Raw genomic sequence first — 14,005 nt, forward strand, 5'->3', positions numbered from 1 at the left:
CGCGTTATTAGCACGACGCTCTAACCAACTGATCTTACCGGCCGACACGTGGCATATTCTTTATTTATTAAATTTTTTGGATTATGATTTACTTATCAAAACTATCTAAAACGAACTTATTTTTATTACATTTCACTTATTTCTTTCCGTTGGATTATGCTTTGTTATTCATTAAAATCATTTTCTTCGTGTAGCAAAATACAGCAAATGATGGCCAGTATGGGGATCGAACCCACGACATTCGCGTTATTAGCACGACGCTCTAACCAACTGAGCTAACCGGCCGACACGTGGCATTTTCTTTATTTATTAAATTTTTTGGATCATGATTTACTTATCAAAACTATCTAAAACGAACTTATTTTTATTACATTTCACTTATTTCTTTCCGTTGGATTATGCTTTGTTATTCATTAAAATCATTTGCTTCCTGTAGCAAAATACAGCAAATGATGGCCAGTATGGGGATCGAACCCACGACATTCGCGTTATTAGCACGACGCTCTAACCAACTGAGCTAACCGGCCGACACGCGGCATATTCTTTATTTATTAAATTTTTTGGATTATGATTTACTTATCAAAACTATCTAAAACGAACTAATTTTATTACATTTCACTTATTTCTTTCCGTTGGATTATGCTTTGTTATTCATTAAAATCATTTGCTTCCTGTAGCAAAATACAGCAAATGATGGCCAGTATGGGGATCGAACCCACGACATTCGCGTTATTAGCACGACGCTCTAACCAACTGAGCTAACCGGCCGACACGTGGCATATTCTTTATTTATTAAATTTTTTGGATTATGATTTACTTATCAAAACTATCTAAAACGAACTTATTTTTATTACATTTCACTTATTTCTTTCCGTTGGATTATGCTTTGTTATTCATTAAAATCATTTGCTTCCTGTAGCAAAATACAGCAAATGATGGCCAGTATGGGGATCGAACCCACGACATTCGCGTTATTAGCACGACGCTCTAACCAACTGAGCTAACCGGCCGACACGTGGCATATTCTTTATTTATTAAATTTTTTGGATTATGATTTACTTATCAAAACTATCTAAAACGAACTTATTTTTATTACATTTCACTTATTTCTTTCCGTTGGATTATGCTTTGTTATTCATTAAAATCATTTGCTTCGTGTAGCAAAATACAGCAAATGATGGCCAGTATGGGGATCGAACCCACGACATTCGCGTTATTAGCACGACGCCCTAACCAACTGAGCTAACCGGCCGACACGTGGCATATTCTTTATTTATTAAATTTTTTGGATTATGATTTACTTATCAAAACTATCTAAAACGAACTTATTTTTATTACATTTCACTTATTTCTTTCCGTTGGATTATGCTTTGTTATTCATTAAAATCATTTTCTTCGTGTAGCAAAATACAGCAAATGATGGCCAGTATGGGGATCGAACCCACGACATTCGCGTTATTAGCACGACGCTCTAACCAACTGAGCTAACCGGCCGACACGTGGCATATTCTTTATTTATTAAATTTTTTGGATTATGATTTACTTATCAAAACTATCTAAAACGAACTTATTTTTATTACATTTCACTTATTTCTTTCCGTTGGATTATGCTTTGTTATTCATTAAAATCATTTGCTTCCTGTAGCAAAATACAGCAAATGATGGCCAGTATGGGGATCGAACCCACGACATTCGCGTTGTTAGCACGACGCTCTAACCAACTGAGCTAACCGGCCGACACGTGGCATTTTCTTTATTTATTAAATTTTTTGGATTATGATTTACTTATCAAAACTATCTAAAACGAACTTATTTTTATTACATTTCACTTATTTCTTTCCGTTGGATTATGCTTTGTTATTCATTAAAATCATTTTCTTCGTGTAGATAAATACAGCAAATGATGGCCAGTATGGGGATCGAACCCACGACATTCGCGTTATTTGCACGATGCTCTAACCAACTGAGCTAACCGGCCGACACGTGGCATATTCTTTATTTATTAAATTTTTTGGATTATGATTTACTTATCAAAACTATCTAAAACGAACTTATTTTTATTACATTTCACTTATTTCTTTCCGTTGGATTATGCTTTGTTATTCATTAAAATCATTTTCTTCGTGTAGCAAAATACAGCAAATGATGGCCAGTATGGTGATCGAACCCACGACATTCGCGTTATTAGCACGACGCTCTAACCAACTGAGCTAACACGCCGACACGTGGCATATTCTTAATTTATTAAATTTTTTGGATTATGATTTACTTATCAAAACTATCTAAAACGAACTTATTTTTATTACATTTCACTTATTTCTTTCCGTTGGATTATGCTTTGTTATTCATTAAAATCATTTGCTTCCTGTAGCAAAATACAGCAAATGATGGCCAGTATGGGGATCGAACCCACGACATTCGCGTTATTAGCACGACGCTCTAACCAACTCAGCTAACCGGCCGACACGTGGCATTTTCTTTATTTATTAAATTTTTTGGATTATGATTTACTTATCAAAACTATCTAAAACGAACTTATTTTTATTACATTTCACTTATTTCTTTCCGTTGGATTATTCTTTGTTATTCATTAAAATCATTTTCTTCGTGTAGCAAAATACAGCAAATGATGGCCAGTATGGGGATCGAACCCACGACATTCGCGTTATTAGCACGACGCTCTAACCAACTGAGCTAACCGGCCGACACGTGGCATTTTCTTTATTTATTAAATTTTTTGGATTATGATTTACTTATCAAAACTATCTAAAACGAACTTATTTTTATTACATTTCACTTATTTCTTTCCGTTGGATTATGCTTTGTTATTCATTAAAATCATTTGCTTCCTGTAGCAAAATACAGCAAATGATGGCCAGTATGGGGATCGAACCCACGACATTCGAGTTATTTGCACGACGCTCTAACCAACTGAGCTAACCGGCCGACACGTGGCATTTTCTTTATTTATTAAATTTTTTGCATTATGATTTACTTATCAAAACTATCTAAAACGAACTTATTTTTATTACATTTCACTTATTTCTTTCCGTTGGATTATGCTTTGTTATTCATTAAAATCATTTTCTTCGTGTAGCAAAATACAGCAAATGATGGCCAGTATGGGGATCGAACCCACGACATTCGCGTTATTAGCACGACGCTCTAACCAACTGAGCTAACCGGCCGACACGTGGCATTTTCTTTATTTATTAAATTTTTTGGATTATGATTTACTTATCAAAACTATCTAAAACGAACTTATTTTTATTACATTTCACTTATTTCTTTCCGTTGGATTATGCTTTGTTATTCATTAAAATCATTTGCTTCCTGTAGCAAAATACAGCAAATGATGGCCGGTATGGGGATCGAACCCACGACATTCGCGTTATTAGCACGACGCTCTAACCAACTGAGCTAACCGGCCGACACGTGGCATTTTCTTTATTTATTAAATTTTTTGGATTATGATTTACTTATCAAAACTATCTAAAACGAACTTATTTTTATTACATTTCACTTATTTCTTTCCGTTGGATTATGCTTTGTTATTCATTAAAATCATTTTCTTCGTGTAGCAAAATACAGCAAATGATGGCCAGTATGGGGATCGAACCCACGACATTCGCGTTATTAGCACGACGCTCTAACCAACTGAGCTAACCGGCCGACACGTGGCATATTCTTTATTTATTAAATTTTTTGGATTATGATTTACTTATCAAAACTATCTAAAACGAACTTATTTTTATTACATTTCACTTATTTCTTTCCGTTGGATTATGCTTTGTTATTCATTAAAATCATTTTCTTCGTGTAGCAAAATACAGCAAATCATGGCCAGTATGGGGATCGAACCCACAACATTCGCGTTATTAGCACGACGCTCTAACCAACTGAGCTAACCGGCCGACACGTGGCATTTTCTTTATTTATTAAATTTTTTGGATTATGATTTACTTATCAAAACTATCTAAAACGAACTTATTTTTATTACATTTCACTTATTTCTTTCCGTTGGATTATGCTTTGTTATTCATTAAAATCATTTTCTTCGTGTAGCAAAATACAGCAAATGATGGCCAGTATGGGGATCGAACCCACGACATTCGCGTTATTAGCACGACGCTCTAACCAACTGAGCTAACCGGCCGACACGTGGCATTTTCTTTATTTATTAATTGTTTTGGATTATGATTTACTTATCAAAACTATCTAAAACGAACTTATTTTTATTACATTTCATTTATTTCTTTCCGTTGGATTATGCTTTGTTATTCATTAAAATAATTTTCTTCGTCTAGCAAAATACAGCAAATGATGGCCAGTATGGGGATCGAACCCACGACATTCGCGTTATTAGCACGACGCTCTAACCAACTGAGCTAACCGGCCGACACGTGGCATTTTCTTTATTTATTAAATTTTTTGGATTATGATTTACTTATCAAAACTATCTAAAACGAACTTATTTTTATTACATTTCACTTATTTCTTTCCGTTGGATTATGCTTTGTTATTCATTAAAATCATTTTCTTCGTGTAGCAAAATACAGCAAATCATGGCCAGTATGGGGATCGAACCCACGACATTCGCGTTATTAGCACGACGCTCTAACCAACTGAGCTAACCGGCCGACACGTGGCATTTTCTTTATTTATTAAATTTTTTGGATTATGATTTACTTATCAAAACTATCTAAAACGAACTTATTTTTATTACATTTCACTTATTTCTTTCCGTTGGATTATGCTTTGTTATTCATTAAAATCATTTTCTTCGTGTAGCAAAATACAGCAAATCATGGCCAGTATGGGGATCGAACCCACGACATTCGCGTTATTAGCACGACGCTCTAACCAACTGAGCTAACCGGCCGACACGTGGCATTTTCTTTATTTATTAAATTTTTTGGATTATGATTTACTTATCAAAACTATCTAAAACGAACTTATTTTTATTACATTTCACTTATTTCTTTCCGTTGGATTATGCTTTGTTATTCATTAAAATCATTTGCTTCCTGTAGCAAAATACAGCAAATGATGGCCAGTATGGGGATCGAACCCACGACATTCGCGTTATTAGCACGACGCTCTAACCAACTGAGCTAACCGGCCGACACGTTGCATTTTCTTTATTTATTAAATTTTTTGGATTATGATTTACTTATCAAAACTATCTAAAACGAACTTATTTTTATTACATTTCACTTATTTCTTTCCGTTGGATTATGCTTTGTTATTCATTAAAATCATTTTCTTCGTGTAGCAAAATACAGCAAATGATGGCCAGTATGGGGATCGAACCCACGACATTCGCGTTATTAGCACGACGCTCTAACCAACTGAGCTAACCGGCCGACACGTGGCATTTTCTTTATTTATTAAATTTTTTGGATTATGATTTACTTATCAAAACTATCTAAAACGAACTTATTTTTATTACATTTCACTTATTTCTTTCCGTTGGATTATGCTTTGTTATTCATTAAAATCATTTTCTTCGTGTATCAAAATACAGCAAATGATGGCCAGTATGGGGATCGAACCCACGACATTCGCGGTATTAGCACGACGCTCTAACCAACTGAGCTAACCGGCCGACACGTGGCATTTTCTTTATTTATTAAATTTTTTGGATTATGATTTACTTATCAAAACTATCTAAAACGAACTTATTTTTATTACATTTCACTTATTTCTTTCCGTTGGATTATGCTTTGTTATTCATTAAAATCATTTTCTTCGTGAAGCAAAATACAGCAAATGATGGCCAGTATGGGGATCGAACCCACGACATTCGCGTTATTAGCACGACGCTCTAACCAACTGAGCTAACCAGCCGACACGTGGCATTTTCTTTATTTATTAAATTTTTTGGATTATGATTTACTTATCAAAACTATCTAAAACGAACTTATTTTTATTACATTTCACTTATTTCTTTCCGTTGGATTATGCTTTGTTATTCATTAAAATCATTTTCTTCGTGTAGCAAAATACAGCAAATGATGGCCAGTATGGTGATCGAACCCACGACATTCGCGGAATTAGCACGACGCTCTTACCAACTGAGCTAACCGGCCGACACGTGGCATTTTCTTTATTTATTAAATTTTTTTGATTATGATTTACTTATCAAAACTATCTAAAACGAACTTATTTTTATTACATTTCACTTATTTCTTTCCGTTGGATTATGCTTTGTTATTCATTAAAATCATTTTCTTCGTGTAGCAAAATACAGCAAATGATGGCCAGTATGGGGATCGAACCCACGACATTCGCGTTATTAGCACGACGCTCTAACCAACTGAGCTAACCGGCCGACACGTGGCGTTTTCTTTATTTATTAAATTTTTTGGATTATGATTTACTTATCAAAACTATCTAAAACGAACTTATTTTTATTACATTTCACTTATTTCTTTCCGTTGGATTATTCTTTGTTATTCATTAAAATCATTTGCTTCCTGTAGCAAAATACAGCAAATGATGGCCAGTATGGGGATCGAACCCACGACATTCGCGTTATTAGCACGACGCTCTAACCAACTGAGCTAACCGGCCGACACGTGGCATTTTCGTTATTTATTAAATTTTTTGGATTATGATTTACTTATCAAAACTATCTAAAACGAACTTATTTTTGTTACATTTCACTTATTTCTTTCCGTTGGATTATGCTTTGTTATTCATTAAAATCATTTTCTTCGTGTAGCAAAATACAGCAAATCATGGCCAGTATGGGGATCGAACCCACGACATTCGCGTTATTTGCACGACGCTCTAACCAACTGAGCTAACCGGCCGACACGTGGCATATTCTTTATTTATTAAATTTTTTGGATTATGATTTACTTATCAAAACTATCTAAAACGAACTTATTTTTATTACATTTCACTTATTTCTTTCCGTTGGATTATGCTTTGTTATTCATTAAAATCATTTTCTTCGTGTAGCAAAATACAGCAAATGATGGCCAGTATGGTGATCGAACCCACGACATTCGCGTTATTAGCACGACGCTCTAACCAACTGAGCTAACCGGCCGACACGTGGCATATTCTTTATTTATTAAATTTTTTGGATTATGATTTACTTATCAAAACTATCTAAAACGAACTTATTTTTATTACATTTCACTTATTTCTTTCCGTTGGATTATGCTTTGTTATTCATTAAAATAATTTGCTTCCTGTAGCAAAATACAGCAAATGATGGCCAGTATGGGGATCGAACCCACGACATTCGCGTTATTAGCACGACGCTCTAACCAACTCAGCTAACCGGCCGACAGGTGGCATTTTCTTTATTTATTAAATTTTTTGGATTATGATTTACTTATCAAAACTATCTAAAACGAACTTATTTTTATTACATTTCACTTATTTCTTTCCGTTGGATTATTCTTTGTTATTCATTAAAATCATTTTCTTCGTGTAGCAAAATACAGCAAATGATGGCCAGTATGGGGATCGAACACACGACATTCGCGTTATTAGCACGACGCTCTAACCAACTCAGCTAACCGGCCGACACGTGGCATTTTCTTTATTTATTAAATTTTTTGGATTATGATTTACTTATCAAAACTATCTAAAACGAACTTATTTTTATTACATTTCACTTATTTCTTTCCGTTGGATTATTCTTTGTTATTCATTAAAATCATTTTCTTCGTGTAGCAAAATACAGCAAATGATGGCCAGTATGGGGATCGAACCCACGACATTCGCGTTATTAGCACGACGCTCTAACCAACTCAGCTAACCGGCCGACACGTGGCATTTTCTTTATTTATTAAATTTTTTGGATTATGATTTACTTATCAAAACTATCTAAAACGAACTTATTTTTATTACATTTCACTTATTTCTTTCCGTTGGATTATGCTTTGTTATTCATTAAAATCATTTGCTTCGTGTAGCAAAATACAGCAAATGATGGCCAGTATGGGGATCGAACCCACGACATTCGCGTTATTAGCACGACGCTCTAACCAACTGAGCTAACCGGCCGACACGTGGCATTTTCTTTATTTATTAAATTTTTTGGATTATGATTTACTTATCAAAACTATCTAAAACGAACTTATTTTTATGACATTTCACTTATTTCTTTCCGTTGGATTATGCTTTGTTATTCATTAAAATCATTTTCTTCGTGTAGCAAAATACAGCAAATGATGGCCAGTATGGGGATCGAACCCACGACATTCGCGTTATTAGCACGACGCTCTAACCAACTGAGCTAACCGGCCGACACGTGGCATTTTCTTTATTTATTAAATTTTTTGGATTATGATTTACTTATCAAAACTATCTAAAACGAACTTATTTTTATTACATTTCACTTATTTCTTTCCGTTGGATTATGCTTTGTTATTCATTAAAATCATTTGCTTCCTGTAGCAAAATACAGCAAATGATGGCCGGTATGGGGATCGAACCCACGACATTCGCGTTATTAGCACGACGCTCTAACCAACTGAGCTAACCGGCCGACACGTGGCATTTTCTTTATTTATTAAATTTTTTGGATTATGATTTACTTATCAAACCTATCTAAAACGAACTTATTTTTATTACATTTCACTTATTTCTTTCCGTTGGATTATGCTTTGTTATTCATTAAAATCATTTTCTTCGTGTAGCAAAATACAGCAAGTGATGGCCAGTATGGGGATCGAACCCACGACATTCGCGTTATTAGCACGACGCTCTAACCAACTGAGCTAACCGGCCGACACGTGGCATTTTCTTTATTTATTAAATTTTTTGGATTATGATTTACTTATCAAAACTATCTAAAACGAACTTATTTTTATTACATTTCACTTATTTCTTTCCGTTGGATTATGCTTTGTTATTCATTAAAATCATTTGCTTCCTGTAGCAAAATACAGCAAATGATGGCCGGTATGGGGATCGAACCCACGACATTCGCGTTATTAGCACGACGCTCTAACCAACTGAGCTAACCGGCCGATACGTGGCATTTTCTTTATTTATTAAATTTTTTGGATTATGATTTACTTATCAAAACTATCTAAAACGAACTTATTTTTATTACATTTCACTTATTTCTTTCCGTTGGATTATGCTTTGTTATTCATTAAAATCATTTTCTTCGTGTAGCAAAATACAGCAAATGATGGCCAGTATGGGGATCGAACCCACGACATTCGCGTTATTAGCACGACGCTCTAACCAACTGAGCTAACCGGCCGACACGTGGCATTTTCTTTATTTATTAAATTTTTTGGATTATGATTTACTTATCAAAACTATCTAAAACGAACTTATTTTTATTACATTTCACTTATTTCTTTCCGTTGGATTATGCTTTGTTATTCATTAAAATCATTTTCTTCGTGTAGCAAAATACAGCAAATGATGGCCAGTATGGGGATCGAACCCACGACATTCGCGTTATTAGCACGACGCTCTAACCAACTGAGCTAACCGGCCGACACGTGGCATTTTCTTTATTTATTAAATTTTTTGGATTATGATTTACTTATCAAAACTATCTAAAACGAACTTATTTTTATTACATTTCACTTATTTCTTTCCGTTGGATTATGCTTTGTTATTCATTAAAATCATTTTCTTCGTGTAGCAAAATACAGCAAATGATGGCCAGTATGGGGATCGAACCCACGACATTCGCGTTATTAGCACGACGCTCTAACCAACTGAGCTAACCGGCCGACACGTGGCATTTTCTTTATTTATTAATTGTTTTGGATTATGATTTACTTATCAAAACTATCTAAAACGAACTTATTTTTATTACATTTCATTTATTTCTTTCCGTTGGATTATGCTTTGTTATTCATTAAAATAATTTTCTTCGTGTAGCAAAATACAGCAAATGATGGCCAGTATGGGGATCGAACCCACGACATTCGCGTTATTAGCACGACGCTCTAACCAACTGAGCTAACCGGCCGACACGTGGCATTTTCTTTATTTATTAAATTTTTTGGATTATGATTTACTTATCAAAACTATCTAAAACGAACTTATTTTTATTACATTTCACTTATTTCTTTCCTTTGGATTATGCTTTGTTATTCATTAAAATCATTTTCTTCGTGTAGCAAAATACAGCAAATGATGGCCAGTATGGGGATCGAACCCACGACATTCGCGTTATTAGCACGACGCTCTAACCAACTGAGCTAACCGGCCGACACGTGGCATTTTCTTTATTTATTAAATTTTTTGGATTATGATTTACTTATCAAAACTATCTAAAACGAACTTATTTTTATTACATTTCACTTATTTCTTTCCGTTGGATTATGCTTTGTTATTCATTAAAATCATTTTCTTCGTGTAGCAAAATACAGCAAATGATGGCCAGTATGGGGATCGAACCCACGACATTCGCGTTATTAGCACGACGCTCTAACCAACTGAGCTAACCGGCCGACACGTGGCATTTTCTTTATTTATTAAATTTTTTGGATTATGATTTACTTATCAAAACTATCTAAAACGAACTTATTTTTATTACATTTCACTTATTTCTTTCCGTTGGATTATGCTTTGTTATTCATTAAAATCATTTGCTTCCTGTAGCAAAATACAGCAAATCATGGCCAGTATGGGGATCGAACCCACGACATTCGCGTTATTAGCACGACGCTCTAACCAACTGAGCTAACCGGCCGACACGTGGCATTTTCTTTATTTATTAAATTTTTTGGATTATGATTTACTTATCAAAACTATCTAAAACGAACTTATTTTTATTACATTTCACTTATTTCTTTCCGTTGGATTATTCTTTGTTATTCATTAAAATCATTTGCTTCCTGTAGCAAAATACAGCAAAGTATGGCCAGTATGGGGATCGAACCCACGACATTCGCGTTATTAGCACGACGCTCTAACCAACTGAGCTAACCGGCCGACACGTGGCATTTTCTTTATTTATTAAATTTTTTGGATTATGATTTACTTATCAAAACTATCTAAAACGAACTTATTTTTATTACATTTCACTTATTTCTTTCCGTTGGATTATGCTTTGTTATTCATTAAAATCATTTTCTTCGTGTAGCAAAATACAGCAAATGATGGCCAGTATGGGGATCGAACCCACGACATTCGCGTTATTAGCACGACGCTCTAACCAACTGAGCTAACCGGCCGACACGTGGCATTTTCTTTATTTATTAAATTTTTTGGATTATGATTTACTTATCAAAACTATCTAAAACGAACTTATTTTTATTACATTTCACTTATTTCTTTCCGTTGGATTATGCTTTGTTATTCATTAAAATCATTTTCTTCGTGTAGCAAAATACAGCAAATGATGGCCAGTATGGGGATCGAACCCACGACATTCGCGTTATTAGCACGACGCTCTAACCAACTGAGCTAACCGGCCGACACGTGGCATTTTCTTTATTTATTAAATTTTTTGGATTATGATTTACTTATCAAAACTATCTAAAACGAACTTATTTTTATTACATTTCACTTATTTCTTTCCGTTGGATTATCCTTTGTTATTCATTAAAATCATTTTCTTCGTGTAGCAAAATACAGCAAATGATGGCCAGTATGGGGATCGAACCCACGACATTCGCGGTATTAGCACGACGCTCTAACCAACTGAGCTAACCGGCCGACACGTGGCATTTTCTTTATTTATTAAATTTTTTGGATTATGATTTACTTATCAAAACTATCTAAAACGAACTTATTTTTATTACATTTCACTTATTTCTTTCCGTTGGATTATGCTTTGTTATTCATTAAAATCATTTTCTTCGTGAAGCAAAATACAGCAAATGATGGCCAGTATGGGGATCGAACCCACGACATTCGCGTTATTAGCACGACGCTCTAACAAACTGAGCTACCCGGCCGACACGTGGCATTTTCTTTATTTATGAAATTTTTTGGATTATGATTTACTTATCAAAACTATCTAAAACGAACTTATTTTTATTACATTTCACTTATTTCTTTCCGTTGGATTATGCTTTGTTATTCATTAAAATCATTTTCTTCGTGTAGCAAAATACAGCAAATGATGGCCAGTATGGTGATCGAACCCACGACATTCGCGGTATTAGCACGACGCTCTAACCAACTGAGCTAACCGGCCGACACGTGGCATTTTCTTTATTTATTAAATTTTTTGGATTATGATTTACTTATCAAAACTATCTAAAACGAACTTATTTTTATTACATTTCACTTATTTCTTTCCGTTGGATTATGCTTTGTTATTCATTAAAATCATTTTCTTCGTGTAGCAAAATACAGCAAATGATGGCCAGTATGGGGATCGAACCCACGACATTCGCGTTATTAGCACGACGCTCTAACCAACTGAGCTAACCGGCCGACACGTGGCATTTTCTTTATTTATTAAATTTTTTGGATTATGATTTACTTATCAAAACTATCTAAAACGAACTTATTTTTATTACATTTCACTTATTTCTTTCCATTGGATTATTCTTTGTTATTCATTAAAATCATTTGCTTCCTGTAGCAAAATACAGCAAAGTATGGCCAGTATGGGGATCGAACCCACGACATTCGCGTTATTAGCACGACGCTCTAACCAACTGAGCTAACCGGCCGACACGTGGCATTTTCTTTATTTATTAAATTTTTTGGATTATGATTTACTTATCAAAACTATCTAAAACGAACTTATTTTTATTACATTTCACTTATTTCTTTCCGTTGGATTATGCTTTGTTATTCATTAAAATCATTTTCTTCGTGTAGCAAAATAGAGCAAATGATGGCCAGTATGGGGATCGAACCCACGACATTCGCGTTATTAGCACGACGCTCTAACCAACTGAGCTAACCGGCCGACACGTGGCATTTTCTTTATTTATTAAATTTTTTGGATTATGATTTACTTATCAAAACTATCTAAAACGAACTTATTTTTATTACATTTCACTTATTTCTTTCCGTTGGATTATGCTTTGTTATTCATTAAAATCATTTTCTTCGTGTAGCAAAATACAGCAAATCATGGCCAGTATGGGGATCGAACCCACGACATTCGCGTTATTAGCACGACGCTCTAACCAACTGAGCTAACCGGCCGACACGTGGCATTTTCTTTATTTATTAAATTTTTTGGATTATGATTTACTTATCAAAACTATCTAAAACGAACTTATTTTTATTACATTTCACTTATTTCTTTCCGTTGGATTATGCTTTGTTATTCATCAAAATCATTTTCTTCGTGTAGCAAAATACAGCAAATGATGGCCAGTATGGGGATCGAACCCACGACATTCGCGTTATTAGCACGACGCTCTAACCAACTGAGCTAACCGGCCGACACGTGGCATTTTCTTTATTTATTAATTGTTTTGGATTATGATTTACTTATCAAAACTATCTAAAACGAACTTATTTTTATTACATTTCATTTATTTCTTTCCGTTGGATTATGCTTTGTTATTCATTAAAATAATTTTCTTCGTCTAGCAAAATACAGCAAATGATGGCCAGTATGGGGATCGAACCCACGACATTCGCGTTATTAGCACGACGCTCTAACCAACTGAGCTAACCGGCCGACACGTGGCATTTTCTTTATTTATTAAATATTTTGGATTATGATTTACTTATCAAAACTATCTAAAACGAACTTATTTTTATTACATTTCACTTATTTCTTTCCGTTGGATTATGCTTTGTTATTCATTAAAATCATTTGCTTCGTGTAGCAAAATACAGCAAATGATGGCCAGTATGGGGATCGAACCCACGACATTCGCGTTATTAGCACGACGCTCTAACCAACTGAGCTAACCGGCCGACACGTGGCATTTTCTTTATTTATTAAATTTTTTGGATTATGATTTACTTATCAAAACTATCTAAAACGAACTTATTTTTATTACATTTCACTTATTTCTTTCCGTTGGATTATGCTTTGTTATTCATTAAAATCATTTTCTTCGTGTAGCAAAATACAGCAAATGAT

General features: G+C 34.3%; 51 non-coding genes across 51 annotated transcripts; all 51 read right to left on the reverse strand.

The window, feature by feature from the left end:
- Positions 1–211: 211 nt before the first annotated feature.
- Trnai-aau (transfer RNA isoleucine (anticodon AAU)) lies at positions 212–285 on the reverse strand. Its single transcript has one exon. It is a non-coding gene; the product is annotated as a tRNA-Ile (tRNA).
- Positions 286–453: 168 nt separating this feature from the next.
- Trnai-aau (transfer RNA isoleucine (anticodon AAU)) lies at positions 454–527 on the reverse strand. The gene has a single exon. It is a non-coding gene; the product is annotated as a tRNA-Ile (tRNA).
- A 167-nt stretch (positions 528–694) lies between these two features.
- Trnai-aau (transfer RNA isoleucine (anticodon AAU)) lies at positions 695–768 on the reverse strand. Its single transcript has one exon. It is a non-coding gene; the product is annotated as a tRNA-Ile (tRNA).
- A 168-nt stretch (positions 769–936) lies between these two features.
- Trnai-aau (transfer RNA isoleucine (anticodon AAU)) lies at positions 937–1,010 on the reverse strand. The gene has a single exon. It is a non-coding gene; the product is annotated as a tRNA-Ile (tRNA).
- A 168-nt stretch (positions 1,011–1,178) lies between these two features.
- Positions 1,179–1,252, reverse strand: Trnai-aau (transfer RNA isoleucine (anticodon AAU)). The gene has a single exon. It is a non-coding gene; the product is annotated as a tRNA-Ile (tRNA).
- Positions 1,253–1,420: 168 nt separating this feature from the next.
- On the reverse strand, positions 1,421–1,494 carry Trnai-aau (transfer RNA isoleucine (anticodon AAU)). Its single transcript has one exon. It is a non-coding gene; the product is annotated as a tRNA-Ile (tRNA).
- Positions 1,495–1,662: 168 nt separating this feature from the next.
- Positions 1,663–1,736, reverse strand: Trnav-aac (transfer RNA valine (anticodon AAC)). The gene has a single exon. It is a non-coding gene; the product is annotated as a tRNA-Val (tRNA).
- A 168-nt stretch (positions 1,737–1,904) lies between these two features.
- Trnai-aau (transfer RNA isoleucine (anticodon AAU)) lies at positions 1,905–1,978 on the reverse strand. The gene has a single exon. It is a non-coding gene; the product is annotated as a tRNA-Ile (tRNA).
- A 410-nt stretch (positions 1,979–2,388) lies between these two features.
- Trnai-aau (transfer RNA isoleucine (anticodon AAU)) lies at positions 2,389–2,462 on the reverse strand. The gene has a single exon. It is a non-coding gene; the product is annotated as a tRNA-Ile (tRNA).
- A 168-nt stretch (positions 2,463–2,630) lies between these two features.
- Trnai-aau (transfer RNA isoleucine (anticodon AAU)) lies at positions 2,631–2,704 on the reverse strand. The gene has a single exon. It is a non-coding gene; the product is annotated as a tRNA-Ile (tRNA).
- Positions 2,705–3,114: 410 nt separating this feature from the next.
- On the reverse strand, positions 3,115–3,188 carry Trnai-aau (transfer RNA isoleucine (anticodon AAU)). The gene has a single exon. It is a non-coding gene; the product is annotated as a tRNA-Ile (tRNA).
- Positions 3,189–3,356: 168 nt separating this feature from the next.
- Positions 3,357–3,430, reverse strand: Trnai-aau (transfer RNA isoleucine (anticodon AAU)). Its single transcript has one exon. It is a non-coding gene; the product is annotated as a tRNA-Ile (tRNA).
- Positions 3,431–3,598: 168 nt separating this feature from the next.
- Positions 3,599–3,672, reverse strand: Trnai-aau (transfer RNA isoleucine (anticodon AAU)). Its single transcript has one exon. It is a non-coding gene; the product is annotated as a tRNA-Ile (tRNA).
- Positions 3,673–3,840: 168 nt separating this feature from the next.
- On the reverse strand, positions 3,841–3,914 carry Trnai-aau (transfer RNA isoleucine (anticodon AAU)). The gene has a single exon. It is a non-coding gene; the product is annotated as a tRNA-Ile (tRNA).
- A 168-nt stretch (positions 3,915–4,082) lies between these two features.
- Trnai-aau (transfer RNA isoleucine (anticodon AAU)) lies at positions 4,083–4,156 on the reverse strand. The gene has a single exon. It is a non-coding gene; the product is annotated as a tRNA-Ile (tRNA).
- A 168-nt stretch (positions 4,157–4,324) lies between these two features.
- Trnai-aau (transfer RNA isoleucine (anticodon AAU)) lies at positions 4,325–4,398 on the reverse strand. Its single transcript has one exon. It is a non-coding gene; the product is annotated as a tRNA-Ile (tRNA).
- Positions 4,399–4,566: 168 nt separating this feature from the next.
- Positions 4,567–4,640, reverse strand: Trnai-aau (transfer RNA isoleucine (anticodon AAU)). The gene has a single exon. It is a non-coding gene; the product is annotated as a tRNA-Ile (tRNA).
- Positions 4,641–4,808: 168 nt separating this feature from the next.
- On the reverse strand, positions 4,809–4,882 carry Trnai-aau (transfer RNA isoleucine (anticodon AAU)). Its single transcript has one exon. It is a non-coding gene; the product is annotated as a tRNA-Ile (tRNA).
- A 168-nt stretch (positions 4,883–5,050) lies between these two features.
- Positions 5,051–5,124, reverse strand: Trnai-aau (transfer RNA isoleucine (anticodon AAU)). Its single transcript has one exon. It is a non-coding gene; the product is annotated as a tRNA-Ile (tRNA).
- Positions 5,125–5,292: 168 nt separating this feature from the next.
- Trnai-aau (transfer RNA isoleucine (anticodon AAU)) lies at positions 5,293–5,366 on the reverse strand. The gene has a single exon. It is a non-coding gene; the product is annotated as a tRNA-Ile (tRNA).
- A 168-nt stretch (positions 5,367–5,534) lies between these two features.
- Positions 5,535–5,608, reverse strand: Trnai-aau (transfer RNA isoleucine (anticodon AAU)). The gene has a single exon. It is a non-coding gene; the product is annotated as a tRNA-Ile (tRNA).
- Positions 5,609–5,776: 168 nt separating this feature from the next.
- On the reverse strand, positions 5,777–5,850 carry Trnai-aau (transfer RNA isoleucine (anticodon AAU)). Its single transcript has one exon. It is a non-coding gene; the product is annotated as a tRNA-Ile (tRNA).
- A 410-nt stretch (positions 5,851–6,260) lies between these two features.
- Positions 6,261–6,334, reverse strand: Trnai-aau (transfer RNA isoleucine (anticodon AAU)). The gene has a single exon. It is a non-coding gene; the product is annotated as a tRNA-Ile (tRNA).
- A 168-nt stretch (positions 6,335–6,502) lies between these two features.
- Trnai-aau (transfer RNA isoleucine (anticodon AAU)) lies at positions 6,503–6,576 on the reverse strand. The gene has a single exon. It is a non-coding gene; the product is annotated as a tRNA-Ile (tRNA).
- A 168-nt stretch (positions 6,577–6,744) lies between these two features.
- On the reverse strand, positions 6,745–6,818 carry Trnai-aau (transfer RNA isoleucine (anticodon AAU)). The gene has a single exon. It is a non-coding gene; the product is annotated as a tRNA-Ile (tRNA).
- Positions 6,819–6,986: 168 nt separating this feature from the next.
- On the reverse strand, positions 6,987–7,060 carry Trnai-aau (transfer RNA isoleucine (anticodon AAU)). The gene has a single exon. It is a non-coding gene; the product is annotated as a tRNA-Ile (tRNA).
- Positions 7,061–7,228: 168 nt separating this feature from the next.
- Trnai-aau (transfer RNA isoleucine (anticodon AAU)) lies at positions 7,229–7,302 on the reverse strand. The gene has a single exon. It is a non-coding gene; the product is annotated as a tRNA-Ile (tRNA).
- Positions 7,303–7,712: 410 nt separating this feature from the next.
- Positions 7,713–7,786, reverse strand: Trnai-aau (transfer RNA isoleucine (anticodon AAU)). The gene has a single exon. It is a non-coding gene; the product is annotated as a tRNA-Ile (tRNA).
- A 168-nt stretch (positions 7,787–7,954) lies between these two features.
- Positions 7,955–8,028, reverse strand: Trnai-aau (transfer RNA isoleucine (anticodon AAU)). The gene has a single exon. It is a non-coding gene; the product is annotated as a tRNA-Ile (tRNA).
- A 168-nt stretch (positions 8,029–8,196) lies between these two features.
- Trnai-aau (transfer RNA isoleucine (anticodon AAU)) lies at positions 8,197–8,270 on the reverse strand. Its single transcript has one exon. It is a non-coding gene; the product is annotated as a tRNA-Ile (tRNA).
- A 168-nt stretch (positions 8,271–8,438) lies between these two features.
- On the reverse strand, positions 8,439–8,512 carry Trnai-aau (transfer RNA isoleucine (anticodon AAU)). The gene has a single exon. It is a non-coding gene; the product is annotated as a tRNA-Ile (tRNA).
- A 168-nt stretch (positions 8,513–8,680) lies between these two features.
- Trnai-aau (transfer RNA isoleucine (anticodon AAU)) lies at positions 8,681–8,754 on the reverse strand. Its single transcript has one exon. It is a non-coding gene; the product is annotated as a tRNA-Ile (tRNA).
- A 168-nt stretch (positions 8,755–8,922) lies between these two features.
- On the reverse strand, positions 8,923–8,996 carry Trnai-aau (transfer RNA isoleucine (anticodon AAU)). The gene has a single exon. It is a non-coding gene; the product is annotated as a tRNA-Ile (tRNA).
- Positions 8,997–9,164: 168 nt separating this feature from the next.
- Positions 9,165–9,238, reverse strand: Trnai-aau (transfer RNA isoleucine (anticodon AAU)). The gene has a single exon. It is a non-coding gene; the product is annotated as a tRNA-Ile (tRNA).
- Positions 9,239–9,406: 168 nt separating this feature from the next.
- Trnai-aau (transfer RNA isoleucine (anticodon AAU)) lies at positions 9,407–9,480 on the reverse strand. The gene has a single exon. It is a non-coding gene; the product is annotated as a tRNA-Ile (tRNA).
- Positions 9,481–9,648: 168 nt separating this feature from the next.
- Trnai-aau (transfer RNA isoleucine (anticodon AAU)) lies at positions 9,649–9,722 on the reverse strand. The gene has a single exon. It is a non-coding gene; the product is annotated as a tRNA-Ile (tRNA).
- A 168-nt stretch (positions 9,723–9,890) lies between these two features.
- Trnai-aau (transfer RNA isoleucine (anticodon AAU)) lies at positions 9,891–9,964 on the reverse strand. The gene has a single exon. It is a non-coding gene; the product is annotated as a tRNA-Ile (tRNA).
- Positions 9,965–10,132: 168 nt separating this feature from the next.
- On the reverse strand, positions 10,133–10,206 carry Trnai-aau (transfer RNA isoleucine (anticodon AAU)). Its single transcript has one exon. It is a non-coding gene; the product is annotated as a tRNA-Ile (tRNA).
- A 168-nt stretch (positions 10,207–10,374) lies between these two features.
- Trnai-aau (transfer RNA isoleucine (anticodon AAU)) lies at positions 10,375–10,448 on the reverse strand. The gene has a single exon. It is a non-coding gene; the product is annotated as a tRNA-Ile (tRNA).
- Positions 10,449–10,616: 168 nt separating this feature from the next.
- Trnai-aau (transfer RNA isoleucine (anticodon AAU)) lies at positions 10,617–10,690 on the reverse strand. Its single transcript has one exon. It is a non-coding gene; the product is annotated as a tRNA-Ile (tRNA).
- A 168-nt stretch (positions 10,691–10,858) lies between these two features.
- Positions 10,859–10,932, reverse strand: Trnai-aau (transfer RNA isoleucine (anticodon AAU)). The gene has a single exon. It is a non-coding gene; the product is annotated as a tRNA-Ile (tRNA).
- A 168-nt stretch (positions 10,933–11,100) lies between these two features.
- Trnai-aau (transfer RNA isoleucine (anticodon AAU)) lies at positions 11,101–11,174 on the reverse strand. The gene has a single exon. It is a non-coding gene; the product is annotated as a tRNA-Ile (tRNA).
- A 168-nt stretch (positions 11,175–11,342) lies between these two features.
- Positions 11,343–11,416, reverse strand: Trnai-aau (transfer RNA isoleucine (anticodon AAU)). Its single transcript has one exon. It is a non-coding gene; the product is annotated as a tRNA-Ile (tRNA).
- A 168-nt stretch (positions 11,417–11,584) lies between these two features.
- On the reverse strand, positions 11,585–11,658 carry Trnai-aau (transfer RNA isoleucine (anticodon AAU)). The gene has a single exon. It is a non-coding gene; the product is annotated as a tRNA-Ile (tRNA).
- A 652-nt stretch (positions 11,659–12,310) lies between these two features.
- Positions 12,311–12,384, reverse strand: Trnai-aau (transfer RNA isoleucine (anticodon AAU)). Its single transcript has one exon. It is a non-coding gene; the product is annotated as a tRNA-Ile (tRNA).
- Positions 12,385–12,552: 168 nt separating this feature from the next.
- Positions 12,553–12,626, reverse strand: Trnai-aau (transfer RNA isoleucine (anticodon AAU)). The gene has a single exon. It is a non-coding gene; the product is annotated as a tRNA-Ile (tRNA).
- A 168-nt stretch (positions 12,627–12,794) lies between these two features.
- Trnai-aau (transfer RNA isoleucine (anticodon AAU)) lies at positions 12,795–12,868 on the reverse strand. Its single transcript has one exon. It is a non-coding gene; the product is annotated as a tRNA-Ile (tRNA).
- Positions 12,869–13,036: 168 nt separating this feature from the next.
- Positions 13,037–13,110, reverse strand: Trnai-aau (transfer RNA isoleucine (anticodon AAU)). Its single transcript has one exon. It is a non-coding gene; the product is annotated as a tRNA-Ile (tRNA).
- A 168-nt stretch (positions 13,111–13,278) lies between these two features.
- Positions 13,279–13,352, reverse strand: Trnai-aau (transfer RNA isoleucine (anticodon AAU)). Its single transcript has one exon. It is a non-coding gene; the product is annotated as a tRNA-Ile (tRNA).
- Positions 13,353–13,520: 168 nt separating this feature from the next.
- Positions 13,521–13,594, reverse strand: Trnai-aau (transfer RNA isoleucine (anticodon AAU)). The gene has a single exon. It is a non-coding gene; the product is annotated as a tRNA-Ile (tRNA).
- A 168-nt stretch (positions 13,595–13,762) lies between these two features.
- Positions 13,763–13,836, reverse strand: Trnai-aau (transfer RNA isoleucine (anticodon AAU)). Its single transcript has one exon. It is a non-coding gene; the product is annotated as a tRNA-Ile (tRNA).
- Between the last annotated feature and the right edge of the window lie 169 nt (positions 13,837–14,005).

This window comes from Euprymna scolopes, chromosome 22, assembly GCF_053919585.1.
Source record: "Euprymna scolopes isolate OS-2025 chromosome 22, ASM5391958v1, whole genome shotgun sequence".
NCBI classification, from domain to species: Eukaryota; Metazoa; Mollusca; class Cephalopoda; order Sepiida; family Sepiolidae; genus Euprymna; species Euprymna scolopes.